Here is a 19881-nt window from a genome sequence, read left to right as displayed (position 1 = left end):
CCCCATCTCTACTAAAAATACAAAAAATTAGCTGGGCGTGGTGGCATGTGCTTGTAATTCCAGTCACTCAGGAGGCTGAGGCAGGAGAATCTCTTGAACCCAGGAAGCAGAGGTTGCAGTGAGCTGAGATTGCACCATTGCACTCCTGGCTGGGTGACAGAAACTCCGTCTCAAAAGAAAAAAAAGGAAACAGGCAAGACAATCAACATCACAATCTAGGAAATTACCACGTAACTGGTGAAGCTGCTATGATGAAGTCTTTGTTAACCCATTCTGTTTCTCTGACCTTGGTGCCTATTTTCTTTCTTTTTTTTTCCCCCGGCTAATTTTGTATTTTTATTTTTATTTTTTTCCATTTATTTATTTTATTGCATTTTAGGTTTGGGGGTACATGTGAAGAACATGCAAGATTGTTGCATAGGTACACACGTGGCAGTGTGATTTGCTGTCTTCCTTCCCATCACCTACATCTGGCATCTCTCCCCTTGCTATCTCTCCCCAACTCCCCACCCCCCACCATCCCTCCCCTATTTCCCCCCAACTGACCCCAGTGTGTAGTGCTCCCCTCCCTGTGTCCATGTGTTCTCATTGTTCAACACCCACCTATGAGTGAGAGCATGCGGTGTTTGATCTTCTGCTCTTCTGTCAGTTTGCTGAGAATGATGGTTTCCAGGTTCATCCATGTCCCTACAAAGGACCCAAACTCATCGTTTTTGATGGCTGCATAATATTCCATGGTGTACATGTGCCACATTTTCCCTGTCCAGTCTATCATTGATGGGCATTTGGGTTGGTTACAGGTCTTTGCTATTGTAAACAGTGCTGCAATGAACATTCGTGTGCACGTGTCCTTATAGTAGAACGATTTATGATCATCCTTTGGATATATACACAGTAATAGGATTGCTGCGTCAAATGGAATTTCTATTTCTAGGTCCTTGAGAAATCGCCACACTGTCTTCCACAATGGTTGAACTAATTTACACTCCCACCAACAGTGTAAAAGTGTTCCTATTTCTCCACATCCTCTCCAGCATCTGTTGTCTCTAGATTTTTTAATGATCGCCATTCTAACTGGCATGAGATGGTATCTCAATGTTGTTTTGATTTGCATTTCTCTGATGACCAGTGATGATATGTTTGTTGGCCTCATGTACGTCTTCTTTTGCAACGTATCTGTTAATATCCTTTGCCCACTTTTGAGTGGGTGTTTGTTTTTTTCTTGTAAATCTGTTTTAGTTCTTAGTAAATTCTGGATATCAGCTCTGTCAGATGGGTAAACTGCAAAAATTTTTTCCCATTCTGTTGGTTGCTGATTCACTCTAATGACTGTTTCTTTTGCTGTGCAGAAGCTGTGGAGTTTGATTAGGACCAATTTGTCTATTTTGGCTTTTGTCATCAATGCTTTTGGTGTTTTGGTCATGAAGTCCTTGCCTACAAGTCAATTATAAGCAAAAAGAACAAAGCGGGAGGCATCACACTATCGGACTTCAAACTATACTACAAGGCTACAGTAATCAAAACAGCATGGTACTGGTACGAAAACAGAGATATAGACCAATGGAACGGAACAGAGGTCTTGGAGGCAACACAACATATCTACAACCATCTGATCTTTGACCAACCAGACAAAAACAAGCAATGGGGAAAGGATTCCCTGTTTAATAAATGGTGTTGGGAAAACTGGCTAGCCATGTGCAGAAAGCAGAAACTGGACCCCTTCCTGACGCCTTACACTAAAATTAACTCCAAATGGATTAAATACTTAAACATAAGACCTAACACCATAAAAACCCTAGAAGAAAATCTAGGCAAAACCATTCAGGACATAGTCGTGGTGCCTATTTTCTAAAGTACTCTTCCCCGCTATTGCAGGTAGTTCCACTTATGCAGAATTTACTTTTTCTGCTGCAATTCTTCACATTTTTCTAGTACCCTTACAGAGTCATGTAGAAAGCCATATATACCTGTGCAGAAATTTAGAAACTACCTGCAAAAAATTTCAAAAAATTGGCAAAAATATTGGCCATGCTTTTTTTTTTTTTTTTTTTCCCTTGTGGATCCTTGTTCTGTCACCCAGGCTGGAGTATAGTGGCTTGATCTCGGCTCACTGCAACCTCTGCTTCCTAGGTTCAAGCAATTCTGCTTCAGACTCCCCATGTACCTGGCATTATAGGCACACACCACCATGCCTGGCTAATTTTTTTTTTTTTAATTTTTAGTAGAGATGGGGTTTGGTCATGTTGGTCAGGCGGGTCTTGAACTCCTGACCCGAAATGATCCGCTCACTTTGGCTTCCGAAAGTGCTAGGATTATAGGCATGAGCCACCATGTCTGGCCTGGTAATGCTTTCTTTTGACTAATGATACAACATTTTGCATTTAATTAGTATTAATTGTTGCATGGATATTGTTTATATTTTCTTACTTCAAGTAAACCCCTGAGGCCAGCACTTGAGTCTTGTCTTGTTTCACTGTCATATACAGCAGAAAAAAAACAGATGGAAATGTGTAAGATTACAGGAGAAAGCTGTGAAGTCTGTATGGGGTATGCTTTATAGCAAAAACAGTGGGGTATGGAAGCAAAAAAAGGGAGATAAATGGTTAGAATGAAAGAGGTGATCACAATACATCCTGATACACTGTATCATTTAATATATAATAAAATTCTATCATAAGACCATTGGGAGTGGAGATTTAAAATGAATGATGTTGTGCCAAAGGGTTTTATGTTATATTAGAACATAATCAAATTAGAAAACAAATAGTGAATCACAACTAATGAAGCACACTTCCAGTATGCACCTAATGAAAATAGTGACAAAGCAATGCCTAAGAATTTTCCAGAATTGAATAAGGGCATCACCCCTCAAGTAAAAGCTCTCCCTAAGTTCTGAGCAAAATAAATATAAAACAAATCCACACCTATGGTAAAGAAAACTGTTGAAGATTACTGATGAAGAAAAGTGTGTTATGTCATATACTAAAAGGAATTAAAGTTAAAATTCATGAAAATTAGACAAATTTTTGTTGGAATCTTTCAATGAGAAAAATTTCTTAAGCTTAATAGTGACAATGCCATTCACATGGCAAATAACTGGTAAGCTTAGCTTAATAGTAAAATAAAATAATACTTAACAGACAAACAGTAAACTGAAAAAATAATTGTAGCAATAGGGCAAAAGTTGAATAAAGTTTTTATTATACACATAAGAGCTGGCACCTGGTTAGGAAAATCAGCAAAGAGTATGAAACAAAAAAGTTAGTAGAAAAAATAAGACAAATGGCTAATGAATGTATGAAAACATACTTAAATACTTCTAATAATTATATGTAAATACATGAAAAAATTAATGTTAGAAATAAAAGGATGTCAATAATTTTTATACAATAATTTAGCAAAGGTGAAAAAGATATTATTTAAATTGGCAAGAATGCAATGCAAAATTCTCTTCACACATATTCACTATCATTAACAATCAAAATTGGCACAACTTTTCTAGGAAGCAATTGGAAATTAAGTTTAAAATACTCAATTAATTAAAATGTGTTGAGTCAGTGCTGTTGTGTTGAAACTATAGGGTTTCATTTCCATTTATTTATCTTAGGGAAATAAATAATTTTGGACCAAAATGTTCATTACAGAATTTTTTTCTTGTATTTTTACTGACTTAAAAAAAGAGAGTAGTGAAAAAACTATTATGAAAAATGATAAGGTATTCATTACTAAAAATTTAAAGAAAAGGCTAATGTTTTGTCATTTATTTTATATTTAAAAAGATATAAAATTGTAAGTAAACTTTACATCCCTTTTGTCCACATCCTAATACCTATTCCACTCTAGCCAAGGAGGAAATAATTAATATGAAATTGGTATATGTCCTTCTATTTTTTTTTTTTACCTTTAGATAACTCTACTCTATATCAGGCATATGTAATTTTTTTGTATTTAAAAATACATAATTGCATAAATCACTATACGTTTCTAATTATTTCTTTCTTTCTTTTATTTTATTTTATTTTTTTTTGAAACAGAGTTTTGCTCTTATTGCCCAGGCTGGAGCACAATGGCACTATCTCAGCTCACCGCAACCTCCACCTCCTGGGTTCAAGTGATTCTCTTGTCTCAGCCTCCCGAGTAGCTGAGATTACAGGCATGCACCACCACACCCAGCTAATTTTGTATTTTTAGTAGAGACGGGGTTTCTTCTTGTTGGCCAGGCTGGTCTCGAACTCCTAACTGCAGGTGATCTGCCTGCCATGGCCTCCCAAAGTGCTGGGATTACAGACATGAACCACGACGCCTGGCCAAGGCTTTTTTACAATAAATGTTTAATTCATTTATGTAACAAATATGTATTGAGCAGCTACTATATGCAGGCACTGTTCTACATACTTAGGCTGTATCAGTTAATGAAACCGAGAAATATGTCTGGCTTCATGGAATTTATATTCTACTGGAAGGAGATAGACCATATACACAAAATATGCATATTTTTTGAGATGGAGTTTTTTGCTCTTATTGCTCAGGCTGGAGTGCAGTGGCATACCCCGCACCCCTAATAGGTCTCAGTGTGTGTTATTCCTCTCCCTATGTCCATGCGTTCTCACTGTTCAGCTCCCACTCATAAGTGAGAACATGTAGTGTTTGGTTCTCTGTTCCTGTGTTAGTTTGCTGAGGATAATGACTTCCATCCACCTCCCTGCAAAGAACATGGTCACATTCCTTTTTATGGCTGCATAGTATTCCATGATGTATATGTACCAGATATTCTTTATCCAGTCTATCATTGATGGGCATTTGGGTTGACCCCATGTCTTTGCTATTATGAATAGTGCTGCAATGAACATATACAAGCATGTATCTTTGAAATAGAATAATCACATTATATTACTTTCTTATGTCTTGACATTAGATAGGACAAATTCTTCTTCAACTTCATTTTTCTCATTCTCTGGACCAGAGGTTCCTAACATTTCATGGATTATGATCAAGGTCTGTCACAGTTCCTATGCCAAAATACATAACTAACAATTGCTTCTGATGTTGAAACTGATAACTTTCTTGAAACTACTCCTTCTTGAGTAGTTCATGGGATGTCCAATAGATGTTGCTAGATTTTTCTTGAAATTTAAAAATGCCTTATGGTACCCTTGTGAGTTTGCTGCAGCATCCTACGTGCCTTGCTCTGCAATTTGGGAAATATACGTATCTTAGTTATTGTTGGACATTTCCTGAACATAAGAATTTGCCAAGTTCTGCAAAAATTCCTAATAAAATTTTAATTGGAATTACATTGAATTTATAGAGTAAACCAGAGACGATTAAGATTTTTAAATTAAATTAAATTTTATTATTATATTTTAAGTTCTGGGATACATGTGCAGAACTTGCAGGTTTGTTCATAGGTATACACAAGACATGGTGGTTTGCTGCACCCACAGCCTGTCAACTATATTAGACATTTCTCCTAATGCTACCCCTCCCCTAGCCCCCAACCCCCAACAGGCCCCAACAATTAAGATTTTTATGTCTTTTCACATATGCAAAAGATGTATTTAGTTTTGGCCTTCCTCTATAATGGTCTTGCAATGTTTTGTTTTTATTCTTTATAATTTTTTTTTTTTTTTTTTTTGCTGTTGTAAGATGTTTTTCTTTTTTCTGCATAAATTTCTAAATGATCATTGCTCTTTACTTTGTATATTGATTTTATAGTCAACAACTTTGGGAAACCCACTTGTTAGTTTTATTACTTTGTTGATTCTTTTGGATTGTCTATGTGGATTAGAGCCTCTTCTTTCCCACTGTATACCTTTTCTTCCTTCTTCTCTTTCTTTTCCTTTGCTTCTCTCTCTCCCATTGGCTAAGACCTTAGATACAATGTGGAATTGCAGATAACAGAAGAGACTAGCCAGCACCTTTGTTTTGTTTCTGATTCTATTGCAAATGTTACCAGAGCTTCATCATTTAATGCAATGTTGCTCTACTTTTTCGTAAGTTCTCAGGTTAAAGAAGTTCCTTTTTATTTCTTGTTTGCTTAGAGATATTTTACTTGTTTTAACATTTATAACTATGAAATTTTGTTAGATATTTTATATGTTGCAAGTTCTGAGATTACCATGAATCTTTGAATTTATTATGACATTTAATTAATAGATCTTTCTTCTGATTTAAACCTTTATAGTCCCCAAATAAACATTATTTAGTCTGATGTATTATGCTTATAAAGGTACGTTTCTGGACCCAATTTGTGAACACTTGGATTTTTACATTTATATACACTAGTGAGATTGGTATATACTCTTATTTTCTTAAATGACATACTTATCTTGTCTTTGGACAAAGCAAACTGATTTCGTAAAATGGGTAATGAGAATTTCCTTCTCTTTTTGGTCATAAATGGATGTTGAATTTTTCAAATAATTTTTTAGCATTTGTGAAGATGACAAATGCAAAATGACAATTTTCTTGCATTTGTTGAGTTTTTTCTTTCCTAGTCTGTTAGCATATGGTGAATTACACTGATTGGTTTTCAAAAGTTGAACCAGCTTTGTATTTCCAGGATGGTAATGTGTCACTTGGTTATGACATATTACCTTTCTAATATATTGAGAGATGCAATTTGTTAAAATTTTGTTAAGGGTTTTTTGCATCTATGTTCATGATGTAAGATTAACATATAGTTTCCTTTTCGCGTAATACTTTTATCTTGTTTAGGCATCAGGCTAATGATCACCTCATAGAATGTGCTGGAAATTCTTTCAGCCTCTGCAATTGTTTGGAAGAGAGTTGTAAAACCAATATAATTTCTTTTTGATGAAAAAACTATTTGATATAATTCATCACTGAAGCCATATTGGCATGAGGTTATTTTTGTGGAACTCTTTAAATTACAAATTTAGTTTTTATAAAAAAATAGACACCTGACTATTCAGATTATCTGCTTCTTGAGTGAATTTTGGCAGTGTGTATCTTTCAAGGAGTTTTTTCAATTTCATCTAAGTTGTCATATTTTTGGCATACATTTATTAATAATATTTTTTCATTATTTTATTATATGTAGTCTTCGGCATTTTATTATATGTAGAGTCTGTGGCATTGTAAAGAGAAGTTATCTCTTCCAGATATTTGTAGTTTGTATCTTTTCTCTTTTTTCTGACCAGTCTGGCTGAAGCTTTATCAATTTTATTGATCTTCTCAAGAATCACCTTTGGGTTCCACTGAGTTATTCTGGTTTCCCTGATTTTCAAGTCAATATCTGATTGTTCTAGTACCAAAAGAGATAAAATACATGTAAAACACAATGGTCTCTGGCATATTGGGAGCATTCAATGAATGAGTGCTTTTAATGTTATTTTTATAATTGTCATCGTCTTTTATGATGCAAGTTTCTTCCATGTGCTTTGATAATTTCAATTGCAAACCTGTCTTCTGTGTGAATTTCATTTCTTCTTTTCTCTATGGTTTCTGGCAGTTTTATAGTGCCTTCTCCCTGGTGCAGTAGTTTTCCTTGTTCAAAACTAGGTCATGTATTATTATTACTGGTTTGAGTTTTCATCCTGCAAAACTACTGTAAAGCAATTTTCAGAAAGAGGGAAAAGCTGGTACAATGTCTTGGTCAATCAGATATCTCTTTCTTTCCTAATTTCTTGGCAGCAAGTTAATACCAACTGTATCTTTGGGTAGGGTTTGCTGCTCTTTGTGCCTCCTGTTCACAAGTGGTAGATTTCCATTACTGTTCATCATATAAGGAAACTCTCTTAGCATGACTTCTTGGCAGAGGTTGTGGGGCAATTATGAGAGTGAGAAACATTTATTTATACTATGCTATGACTGGCATCTCTAACAGTTGAGCAGTGCACCACCTGGCCAACCACACATGGTAGTCATGCTTGCTCTGGTCTTCCATATTTACTCCTGAACATGTCTAATTCGTGCTTCCTCTGCCTGCTTGGGTTATGGGGTCCAGAAATATTACATTTCAGCTTCTCAGTGATATAATTCCATCATTTATAGCTCACGGAATTAATAGTATTATTTTTAAGCATGGTTATCTTTCAACATATTTTAACCAATTATCTACTATGATATGTATCTGGACTACAAAGGTGGGGTAAAATGGTTTACTTGGGAACTCACAGGACCATCTTGACTGAAAACCAGCATTCATTTTCACCGTAAAATTTTTGAAAAGCCTCAATATTAAGCATAGAGAAATGGTTAACTATATTCAGTACCTTTATACCATGGAATTTCATGCAGCCTTTTAATGTTTTTGAAATAATTTTAATGACTTTTGAAAATTCTAATGTTACAATGTTAACTGGAAAGACAAGATTTTTAAACCGTACATGTACTATAATCTCAACTAAGTAAAAATAGGCATATAAACAGTCTGGAAGGAACTAACATAAAATAATACCAACTGTTCTCCGGATGGTGTTACTATGGATGGTTAAATTGCTAAGTAAATACTTTCATAAACTTTAAATTTTTCATAATGAATATACATTATATTGATGAGCAGAAAAACGCGAATGATAAAATAAAAGCAAAAGTCCACTCACTATATTGAGCTTACCTTGGAGGAGGCACTTTATCACTTCTAGGTGTCGCTACATTTCTGTTTCAAAATCCAGGGATTCTTGGACTCAGCTGATGCTGCCAGTTAGATAGGACAGCAGTCAGGCTCCTTAAGAACTGCCAAGATCATGATGAGAGCCCACATTGGTCTTCTTTTTTCTTTTTGAGACAGAGCCTTGCTCTGTAACCCAGACGGGGGTGCAGTCTTGGCTCACTGCAACCTCTGCCTCCCGGGTTCAAGCAATTCTCCTGCCTCAGCCTCCTGAGTAGCTGGGACTACAGGAACACAACACCACTCCTGGCTAGTTTTGTATTTTTAGTAGAGATGGAACTTCACTATATTGGCCAGGCTGGTCTTGAACTCCCAATCTTGTGATCTGTCCACCTCGGCCTCCCAAAGTGCTGGGATTACAGGCATGAGCCACTGTACACAGCCAGTCTCCCTCTTTTTAACACTCTCTGTTCAGGTATGTGCTGCATGATCAGTAGATAGTATTCTGCCTTGTTTAGAAACCCTGATGGCTACTTAGGCCATCCCAACCAGTACATGACAAAGAACATGTCATCCAAACTGGCATATACCATCTAGATCCAGGAGTTACTGCATATAGTAGGTGCTTAATACAGCTTTTCTGAGATCATCCTCACCTGCGTAATTACAGTTCTGCCTCTGCTCTGAATGCAGGAAGCATAGAAAATAAAACGTGGTTGGATAAGGTGGCAAAATTCTGTGTGATTCTGTTTTTTATTTTTAAATTCCTATTTTGGCCATTATAATGTTTTTGTGCAATAAAATAAAATTTATCATGAGTTCTTGAATTCCTTTGATTACTCACATCTGGGAGTGTGGTCAGGAGCTTTCATTCTTGGACACTGAGGTTTGAATGCTGACCCTTTCTGTTACAGTGTGGCTTTCGTAAGCCACTTTACCTCTCAAAGTCTCACATCCTCAGCAGCAAAACAGCAATAATCATACTGGCCTTGAAGCAGTTGATGTGAGGCTCAGTCAAGGTCACCTAAGTGAAGCTCTTTGTGCATAGCAGTTACTAAATGAGAACGTTTTTCTTCCTCCTGTTCCTTATACAGTAAATCCAGGTGGGTGGACAGAGTAAGTCCACTTTGGATTTTCTTAGGGGGCCCTTTGCTATAGCTAAAGGGCCTCTGACCTTAATTCAAGGGTTTTACTGAAATGAGCAGACAGTCTTTGTGTGAACATTGCCTCTCTTGAGGATATATATCGCCGAGAACTCAAGAACTCGGGCTGTATGTTGCTCTGTTCCAAAAGAACTTCCTTGGGATTATCTGGGGCACCTTTTTAATTTCTCAGACACCTCTGTCACTTCCTTTCATCTCTGGGCCTGGGAGAAGAGAGTTTGATTGGACCTGTCAACATCTGTAAGGAGGCCACTTGAGAGTCATTTGAAGAATTCCCACACCCAAGAGCATCTCAGAGCAGCTGGGAAGACCCAGGCAACTTTGAACGTCAGGCCCATGCCTTGCTTTGGAATGCCAGCTTTTAAATGGAAAAGGACTTGGTCTATGTGGGATTGTCAAAGTGGCTCTCCAGGTGTGAGTTAATGGCTTTGCAAGTCATCACAGTAGCAGAGAACACCACGTGGACTCATCAGGCAGTTTGTTGTTGTCTACGTAAAATATCATCATTCTTAATTATAATACACTTTAGAATATGAGTAAAATAATGTCAAGTATCAAACTCCTACTATTCTCTAGGCACTCTTCTAGATACTTCACCCACTTTATATCTAACCCTCACCACACTGTGCAAGATAGGAATTATGGTTTCTATTTATCGATGAAGAAACTGAGGTTCACAGAGGTCAAACCACTTTCCAAAAGTCACTTGATGGATGAAAAAGCCTGGGATGCAGATATGTATTTTATTTTGAATCCTTTTAAAGAATGACTCTGACTGGTTCTCAAGCAACATAAAGATAGTTTGATGAGGAAGAAATATGGGCAGTTGCTAATATTAAGAGCCAAGATAGGGGGAAAAAGCCAATTTCCCTGGGCTGATGTTTGAGTTAAAAGGTTCTTGCTAGTATGAGCCACAGTTAAACTGGCACCAATTAGAGTCAAGTGTAATGAAAAATAAATACAGCTGAGCTGTTAGGCGAGCTGCTATGGCCCAGCATCTGTCAGCACTTCTATTATACATTGAGTTTTTTCAAGGAATTATAAGGGCTGTAAAAATGTGTGCTATGGTGGAACTTGGCAGGAAAAAAAGTTTCCATTTAAAGAGCTTTTCAAATATATTTTCTAAAGTTTCAAAAAATTAGGTCTGAAACTTTAGTCATGAAGTTAGCAACCATTTACATAGCCCAACACCTTTTAACCGACTGCCAAAGTGACAAAGCACTTCAGCACCAGGACAAATGCCTCCATGGGGGTCCTTCAGCCCGGCTCAGGGCTTCTGCTGTGACCTTTTCTTCCCCACAGTGTGCTTGCTGGTCCCTACTGCAGCCTCAATAGCAATGCCAGGTGTCACGTCCCGGCGTAGTGAAGAGTCGGGGAGTGAGAGCTCGGAGAGATCTTGGTTGCTGGTACCAGGTGACATGACCCCTGTGCACCAATATGCTCCTTTGAAAGCCCTTCCAGGCCGGGGCACAGCTCTATTGGGCTCATCTCCAGGGCAGAGGCTGACACCCATCCTAAGGAGGGGCTGAGAAGGAGACTACAGCTGGCGTGGTGGGGGCCAGGGAAGCTTCAGAGAATGTGGGCTACAGAGTTTGGTGACAGAAAGCCTTGATCTGCTTTTAATTAATTAATTAATTAGCTCATTGTTTGAGCAGAACTCAAGACTCGGAGACAGAAAACCAGGGTGTGACCTCTAGCTCTGCTACTATCTCATCTTTTGACAATGTGCACACTGCCTAATCACTTTGGGCTTTTGTTAATTTAATTCTGAAGGGAAATGACCATCTTTATACAAGTTGCAGAATGGTAGGGTATAAGAATATTGTGTGTTGAAGTACTCTGTGAGCTTTAAAGATGCATACAAATAGAATGAAGGAGAATCACAAGGCAGCATGTGTTGATCTTTCTCTAAGGATCCTTTCCTAGAGGCCAGACAAGGTGAAGGAGAGAAACATGAATAAGACTTGCTGTTTACATACAACAACCCAGAACAGACAAGAGTCAGGTTGGACTAAAGGGCATTTTGACAAATGGCTACATTCAAGAGAAGGGGTAAATCCAGGACTCAGTGGGCCATAAACAAGCCACCTGCCCCAACATTTTACCTGGAAAGTCCCAGGAAAGAGCTAATATTAAATTCCATCCAGGGATTCTTACTTATCCAGAATTCCATCATTGCACATTAATATTGCCATATCTGGTCTTGGTGTTTCTTGTCATCAGTTCACAATGAATACTGGAGTCAACGCTCAAATAATGTTTCTGCATAAGTCAGATGCGGTCAGCGTATCTAACCATGGAAGTAATAACTCAAACTTGACCCAGTGTAAGACTCCCTGGTGGTGCTTATTAAAATGTTGAGACCTGGTCCCTCCCCACAAAGATTCTGACTTTGTAGGCTGCAGCCCCAAATCTGAATTTCTAGTAACTCCCTAGCTGGAGGTAGGCCATATGGCCACACATTGAGAAACACTGAATTTAGACTTCTCTGAGATGGCCACGTGAATCCAGATTGTCCTAGCTGGCGCTCTCTACACAGCTTCCTCATTTTATTGCTGAGAGAACTCTGCAGAGGGAGGAGATTGGTATTCACGGAGCACATGAGATATGTTGAATGCTGAACTGGCATTCAACCTAGGCCTTCTCATTTCATCTTCACTGCACGCCTGGTTCCTTCCACTGAAAGTGTTTAGATGTATTCCCCCTTGAGATCAAGGCATTAACCTGCCTCTCTGCTCCAACACCTGGGCAGCTTCTTCAGAATAAATAAAACAGAATATGTCTACAGCCACTACACAATCATGTGCTCTGTGATCAGTGGGACTTTTCTTTTTCTTTTTCTTTAATTGCATTTTAGGCTTGGGGGTACATGTGAAGAACATGCAAGACTGTTGCATAGGTACACACACGGCAGTGTGATTTGCTGCGCTCCTCCCCGTCACCTATATCTGATATTTCTCCCCATGCTCTCTCTCCCCAACTCCCCACCCCCCACTGTCCCTCTCCTGTTTCTCCCCGACAGACCCCAGTGTGTGATGCTCCCCTCCCTGTGTCCATGTGTTCTCACTGTTCAACACCCACCTATGAGTGAGAACATGTGGTGTTTGATTTTCTGTTCTTGTGTCAGTTTGCTGAGAATGATGGTTTCCAGGTTCATCCATATCCTTACAAAGGACACGAACTCATCATTTTTGATGGCTGCATAGTATTCCATGGTATATATGTGCCACATTTTTCCTGTCCAGTCTATCATCGACGGGCATTTGGGTTGGTTCCAGGTCTTTGCTATTGTAAACAGTGCTGCAATGAACATTCGTGTGCATGTGTCCTTATAGTAGAACGATTTATAATCCTTTGGATATATACCCAGTAATGGGATTTCTGGGTCAAATGGAATTTCTATTTCTAGGTCCTTGAGAAATCGCCACACTGTACTCCACAATGGTTGAACTAATTTATACTCCCACCAACAGTGTAAAAGTGTTCCTATTTCTCCACATCCCCTCCAGCATCTGTTGTCTCCTGATTGTTTAATGATCGCCATTCTAACTGGCGTGAGATGGCATCTCAATGTGGTTTTGATTTGCATTTCTCTAATGACCAGTGATGATGAGCATTTTTTCATATGTTTGTTGGCCTCATGTATGTCTTCTTTTGTAAAGTGTTTGTTCATATCCTTTGCCTACTTTTGAACGGGCTTGTTTTTTTTTCTTGTAAATCTGTTTTAGTTCTTTGTAGATTCTGGATATTAGCCCTTTGTCAGATGGGTAGACTGCAAAAATTTTTTGACTTTTCATTTTGGGGACTGCTGCCTCTCTCTTTCACCCCTCAAGAAACTCATCATTTGCGTCTCTCTTTAAGCTCTTTAGCTTCCTCCAGCTCTTCACTCCCAAACAAAATTCCTGTTCTTTCTTCATTAAAAACATTGCGTCCTGCCATGGTACCAGCACCTGTAATCTCAGCACTTTCAAAGGCCGAGGCAGGAGTAGCACTTGAGGCCAGGAGTTTCAGACCAGCCTGGGCAACGTAACAAGATTCTATCTCTACAAAAATTCAAAATATGAGCCGGGCATAGTGACATTCACCTGAAGTTCCAGCTACGCAGGAGGCTGAGGCAGGAGAATCACTTGAGCCCAGGAGATTGAAGCTGCAGTGAGCCATTACCACACCACTGTGTTCCAGCCTGGGTGACAGAGTGAGACTCTATCTTAAAAAAAGAAAAAAAATTCTAAGATCTCGCTGGACTTCCCATCTATCAGCCATGAGTTAACTTAATACATCCACCTCTCTCCAATTCCTTTTTTCTAGTCTCTAGGAATAAGGCCTCTTTCCTCCTCCATGGGGACAACTCTTCTGACGTCCTTGACCTGAATTTCCTCACCATCAGGTGCATTATTTTCTCACCACAACTACTCCTTCCTGTGTCTTAAATCCCCTTTCTGTTGCTTTCTTCTCAGACTAGAAGTCTATTGAAGCCTCTTCTATACTAAAACGTAACCTCTTCCCACACTTTATTTCCTTCTAGTCATGCTGCGATCTCACTTCTTTCCTTGTCACCCAAACTTCTTGAGCGTTACTCTCTCTCTCCACTCTCACCTCCCATTCACCACTCGATCCATTTCAATCTGTCTCCCAGCCACACTCCTTTAATAAGGTTCGATTTACTAAAGTTATTTTACTTCTGCCCAAGTTCAGTGGATATTTATCAGTCCTTCTTCATCAGTAAGATAGGAATATTAATGCTTAACGCTTAGTGCATATTAGGTTGTTTTAAGAATCAGTGCAGAAATGTATGGAACTGCTGGGCACACAAGACTATCACAGAATAACCGTTCAGCAAATGATTCCCTTTTCCTTCCTCTTCCTCTTCCTCCTCCTCCTCATTATTATAATTGTTGCTATCATTATTTCAGGGACTTCCAGGTGAATTTGACACCATCGACTGTTCCATCTTTTAGATTTCATGACACCTATGATCTTAGTGGCCTCATTCTCTGACCATTCCCCCAATCTCAATAGGCATCTGTCTTCTTTCTTCAAAGATTGGTGTTCCCTGAGAGTCTCTCTCTGGTCCTTTCTTCATCTTACTCTTCCTACTGTCCCTGGTTGAGCTCCAGCTTGCAGTTACTACTTACATGCCAATAAATTCTATTTCCCCCACACTTAGACCTGCTTCTGAGCCATGTGTCCAGCCTGCTGGACATTTCTTCCTCTTCCGTAAGACCTGGAACATAGGAGATGCTCTAGAACTGCCTGGGCTCTCTAGGGCCCCAGCTGATTCCTATACTATATGGTAAAGCCTGGGCACAGCAGCCTTGACTTCACCCAGGACAGCACAGTGTGTGTGTGTGTGTGTGTGTGTGTGTGTGTGTGTGTGCGCTTTTGTGTTTGTGTGCAAGTGCTTGTGCGTGTGGCAGCTCTTGGCTCTACTGCTCTCTGTTAGAGATGGAGCACATTTGCTAATATGGGGCTATGGTCACAACTGCCAGGTGGCATGTAGCCACTACCTAGAGAGAAGGGAAAGAATGAAGGAGAGGTTAGCTGAGGAGCCAGAGCCAGTGGCAGGCAGAAGTCATTAAGGCAGCTTTCAGAATGCTATGGAGGGTCTTGGGCCCTATCTGGCAGAAATCTTGGTGGAGACAAAATGGAATCCTAAAGCTTCAGAGATTAAAGTGAAAGCTTGTTTCCAAGTTCAGTTCACAATGCTAATTTCTTAAATGCTTAGCTTTTAACTTTCCATAAATACAGGCAGAGCTGTTGGCACATGAAAATGCCATGCCCCTAAACGTGACATAGGGCAAAAAGAAAAGCATTTGATTTTGGATTTAGACAAAGCTTGGCTCCTCTGATAACTGCATGACTTTGGTCAACCTACTTAACTTTTCTAAGCCTCAGTCATCTGTATCAGGAGGATGCCAACACCCTGGTCCTCATTCATTCAACATTGATTGACAACTTTGTTAGTCCCTGGCAAGAAGCTGAGTGCTAAAACTGCTGAGATAACTCAAATATGTCCTTGGCCTCAAGGACTGCAGAGAATAGAAGAGGAAACAGGCACACACACAAGAAACAGGTGTCAGCTTGGTCTGAGGAGTGTGGAAAAGAAAGAAGTCAAGCCCATGCCCAGGTTTCTGGCTTTAGAAACTAGGAAGATGGTGGATTGACTCAGCCATGGAGAGGAGGAACCCAGGAGAAGGGGCAGGTTTCGGGCGGGAAGAAGATCAAGTTCAGTTTTGATCATACAAGATGTGAGATGCCTGCAGGGCATCCACGTGGAGATGCTCGGTAGGGAAGGAGAGAAATGCATCTGTCTGGGCTTCAGGAGAAACTCTAGACTTGGAAACACTTATTTTGAGTCCTCAGCACAAACCCATTCTGTGAGCCCCAGAGCAGATAAAAATGTGCTGAACGTGTACACTAAAAGGACAGCCACCTTGATGAGGGCAAGCAAGGGAAGTCCTGAGAAGGGCTCCTTGCATATGTAGGAGGAAGAACTGAAGAGCAGGGGAATATAGAAACCGGGAGCAGGGAGAGGGCCAGTAGTTTTGAATGCTGCAGACTCAAGGAAGAAGACGGCAGAAACATCTCTGGTGGCTTAGCAACAAAGAGGTTCTTGAAAGCGATTTCAACAGATATAATAAGGCTAGAAGGCCTGGCCTTAGACAGGAGAGCTCCTGCCTTTTCTAGTAAAACTTGAGGAAGGCTGGAAAGAACAGGGATGTAGGTAAGCTTGTGGGGCATTCAGCAACATTTTCTTTCTGTGGATGGAAAAATTCTTTGGATTTTCTTTCTGTGGATCAACCCTTCTTCCCTCTCTCCTTCCCTTCCTCCCTCCCTCCCTCAATCCCTTCCCTCCCTCCCTTCTCTCTTTCCATAGGTTTTTGGGAAACAGGCAATATTTGGAACAATATAGGAATATGTTCTTTAGTTGTGATTTGTGAGACTTTGATGTACCATCACCCCAGCTGTATACACTGAATCCAGTTTGTAGCCTTTTATCCCTCATCATTCTCCTACCTTTTCCCTGAGTCCCCAAAGTCCATGTGTCATTCTCATGCCTTTGCATCCTCATAGCTTAGCTCCCACTTATGAGTGAGAATATTCAATGTTTGGTTTTCCATTGCTGAGCTACTTCACTTAGAATAATATTCTCCAATCCCAACCAGGTTGCCATCAATTCATTCCTTTTTACGGCTGAGTAGTGTATGTAATACTACAGTTTCTGTATGCACTCGTTGGCTGATGGGCATTTGGGCTGGTTCCACGTTTTTGCAACTGTGAATTGTGCTGCTATAAACATGCATGTGCAAGTATCTTTTTTGTATAATGACCTCTTTTCCTCTGGGTTGATACCCAGTAGCGGGATTACTGGATCAAATGGTAGTTCTACTTTCAGTTCTTTAAGGATTCTCTACAATGTTTTCCATAGTGGTTGTACTAGTTTATGTTCCCATCTTTCTGGTGGATTCAAATTTGTGTGTGACACCATGACTAACACTTGCTCTTAGTCAGGGCCAGCTCGTGAGGTGGGATGTCTGGGAGACAGAAGGTCACTAGATATGGACTGAGGTGGATGGGCATGGTCCAGGCGCAGGAAGCATGGAAGAATTTCAGGCAACATCACAGACCCGGATGGTGAGAGACTATCGGTTTGTAACGATGGCAACCTGTGTGTCTGTGATTTTCTGCACGAATGCACCACACTCTGTATGTGGGTGCAGAGAAGATGGCTGGCTGTCTGGATCCAGGATTTTAATGTTTCCAGATAAGTTTAAAAAAAAAGAACAGCTGACATCATGACAAGCTAATGGATAAGGAGAAAGTAGAGGGACTAAGAGATAAGCGTCTCTATGAAGTCACATTGGTGGAATGCCGAGGCAGTAGGATGAACTGAGAAAAAGCTGGATGGGTTTGGGAGTTGTGAACAGAGACAGACAGGTCTGCACTCAGGGTTTCAGAGCTGGGGCAGCTCCAGGGAATGCAAGTTCCGAGGTGATGTCATGGGAATGGGTGGCTGAAATGGGATGGAAGGAAAAGTGACAGGAACTAGGTTGACATCACTCAGGGAGAGTCGAGAGAAATCCTGAGATCTGGGAGTCAAACTCCTCAGCCGGAGGACATTGTTCAGCAAGGTGTGCAGCTGGCTGGGGAAAGTGGACATGTATCCCTCCAGTGTGGGGAAGCAGGGGATGTGAGTATACAGGTGTATGCCGGGGGTTCGGCCTCTGTGCTTTGGTAATTGTGCCACTTCCATCAAGCCTCTGCGGTGCTCTGTTAGCCAGATTCTTCCGAGTCCCTCACTCCTGGTGCTGAGCCTATCACATCACCTGCTCTGCAGGGACAGCCCTTGAAGGCGGCGATTCATCCTCCAGCACAGCCCTCAGCAGTGTGACTGGGGCGCCTGAGCCCCTGGGTCAGCCAGGACAACGCAGCTGCCACCGTTGGCTGCAGGCTGCTTCTTGGCATTCAAAAGCACGTTTTGTTTAGACACAGGAGGAGCATTGAGAAATGTTTCCAGACGTGCGCCTGGGGACATGGAGGAAGCAGAAACAAACATGGAGCATCTTAAGGTCTTCAAAAGGAGTTTGGTGCCTGGCCCCACCCCAAAAATCTGCACCCAGATATGGCATTTCAGCGTGCAGGTCTTGAACCTGCGCCTGATTAGTGGGAGGCCGCTGGCAAGCAGCCTCAGTGGCTCACACATGGAGCTTGGTTTAAAGTTCAGGTCATAACTGGATGGTGACTATTTGTCCCTGACTATACTCAGCACAAAAAAAGGTTGCACTTTTTTTCCTAAAAGGCAGCAAATGTGGACAAATATTAGCTCTTGGAAATAAAGGAGGAAGTTATTCATTCACTCAGCAGCATTTTCCAAGCCATCAATCTTCCGAGGATTTCTATTGCTTTAATCATCAAGGTTGTTTATTTGGAGCAATTTCGGAGAGAATAAAAGTACCTTTGGCCTTTATCTGCTGTCATCAAAGCATCCATTAGGGGACTGGAGCCCTGTAGGCAGGCTCAAGGGATTATTCCGAGAGGTGTTCTGAAACACACAGGAATTCTGCTTTTGCTTCTCCCTGGTGTGGCTGTGGGGTTTAAACTGTGATCTGAAAGGCTGAGTTTATCTTCAGGTTGGTACCATTTGAACAGGATTTTGTTCAAGGCAAACCTACTGATAAAAGCATTTTAAGTGACCCGGACAAAGGCCTGCCTGCCTGGAGATTGTGTGGCCTCTGACAGTCCCTGAGCCTCAGGGTTCTGACAATAGCATGATGGTGACCCTAGCAGCCTGTACAGTAACAGGGAGTCATCTTCTTGGGGAGGGCTGGGGACAGAAGCAGGAAAGAAGCAGAATGGTCCCCGCCTCACCAGAAGGTGAAGCATTACGCTGCTTGGTGAACTAGAAGTGGGAGGAGAAATAATTGAAAGTATGTGGAGCCTATGGGTAAATGTGTCTGTGTGTGCACACACATGCACGGCGCACATGCATGTACACACACACACACTCACCACTCTGTGCCTTGCAGATACCTCTGTCTTGGGTGTCTCCCAGCTCCAGTTCTGCCCAGAGTGCCACCCCCCCCACCTGCCTCCTGGGCCCCTGGTGGTCCTCTGTCTTCCAGGGCACGTCTTCAGGCCTTGTGGACCAGCCCCTGCCTGTTGGATATGGACCCCTTAGAGGGACAACAGGACCCCCAGGCTATGAGTGCCCTTGCCCCTCTCTGGGTTCTGGGAAGTGAGGACTGGGAACCCTCTGCTCACTGGAAAACTCATGAGCAGCTGCTCTGTGGCTCAGCCTGAGTGAGCAAGGACGGCTCGTGTGGCCACCTCCCCAGGCTGCTCTCTCAGCCTCCTGCTGTGTCAGCTGTGTCCCCACGCTCCAGAGAAGCCAGCTCAGCAGTCACCCTCGCAGAACAGAAGACACACACACACACACACACACACACGGTATAGAGATACACATAGACCACACATACCATAGAGACACACACACACCTCACACACCATACAGCACACACACACCACACATACACAGCAGAGATACACACACACCACAGAGACACACACACATACCACACACCACAGAGACACACACCACAGAAACACACACACACACCACACACCACAGAGACACACACACCT

Source organism: Sapajus apella, unplaced genomic scaffold, assembly GCF_009761245.1.
Source record: "Sapajus apella isolate SASKATOON/1434 unplaced genomic scaffold, GSC_monkey_1.0 scaffold31, whole genome shotgun sequence".
Taxonomy (NCBI): Eukaryota; Metazoa; Chordata; class Mammalia; order Primates; family Cebidae; genus Sapajus; species Sapajus apella.
The sequence above is the reverse complement of the archived record's forward strand: the minus strand, read 5'-3'. Positions refer to the sequence as shown.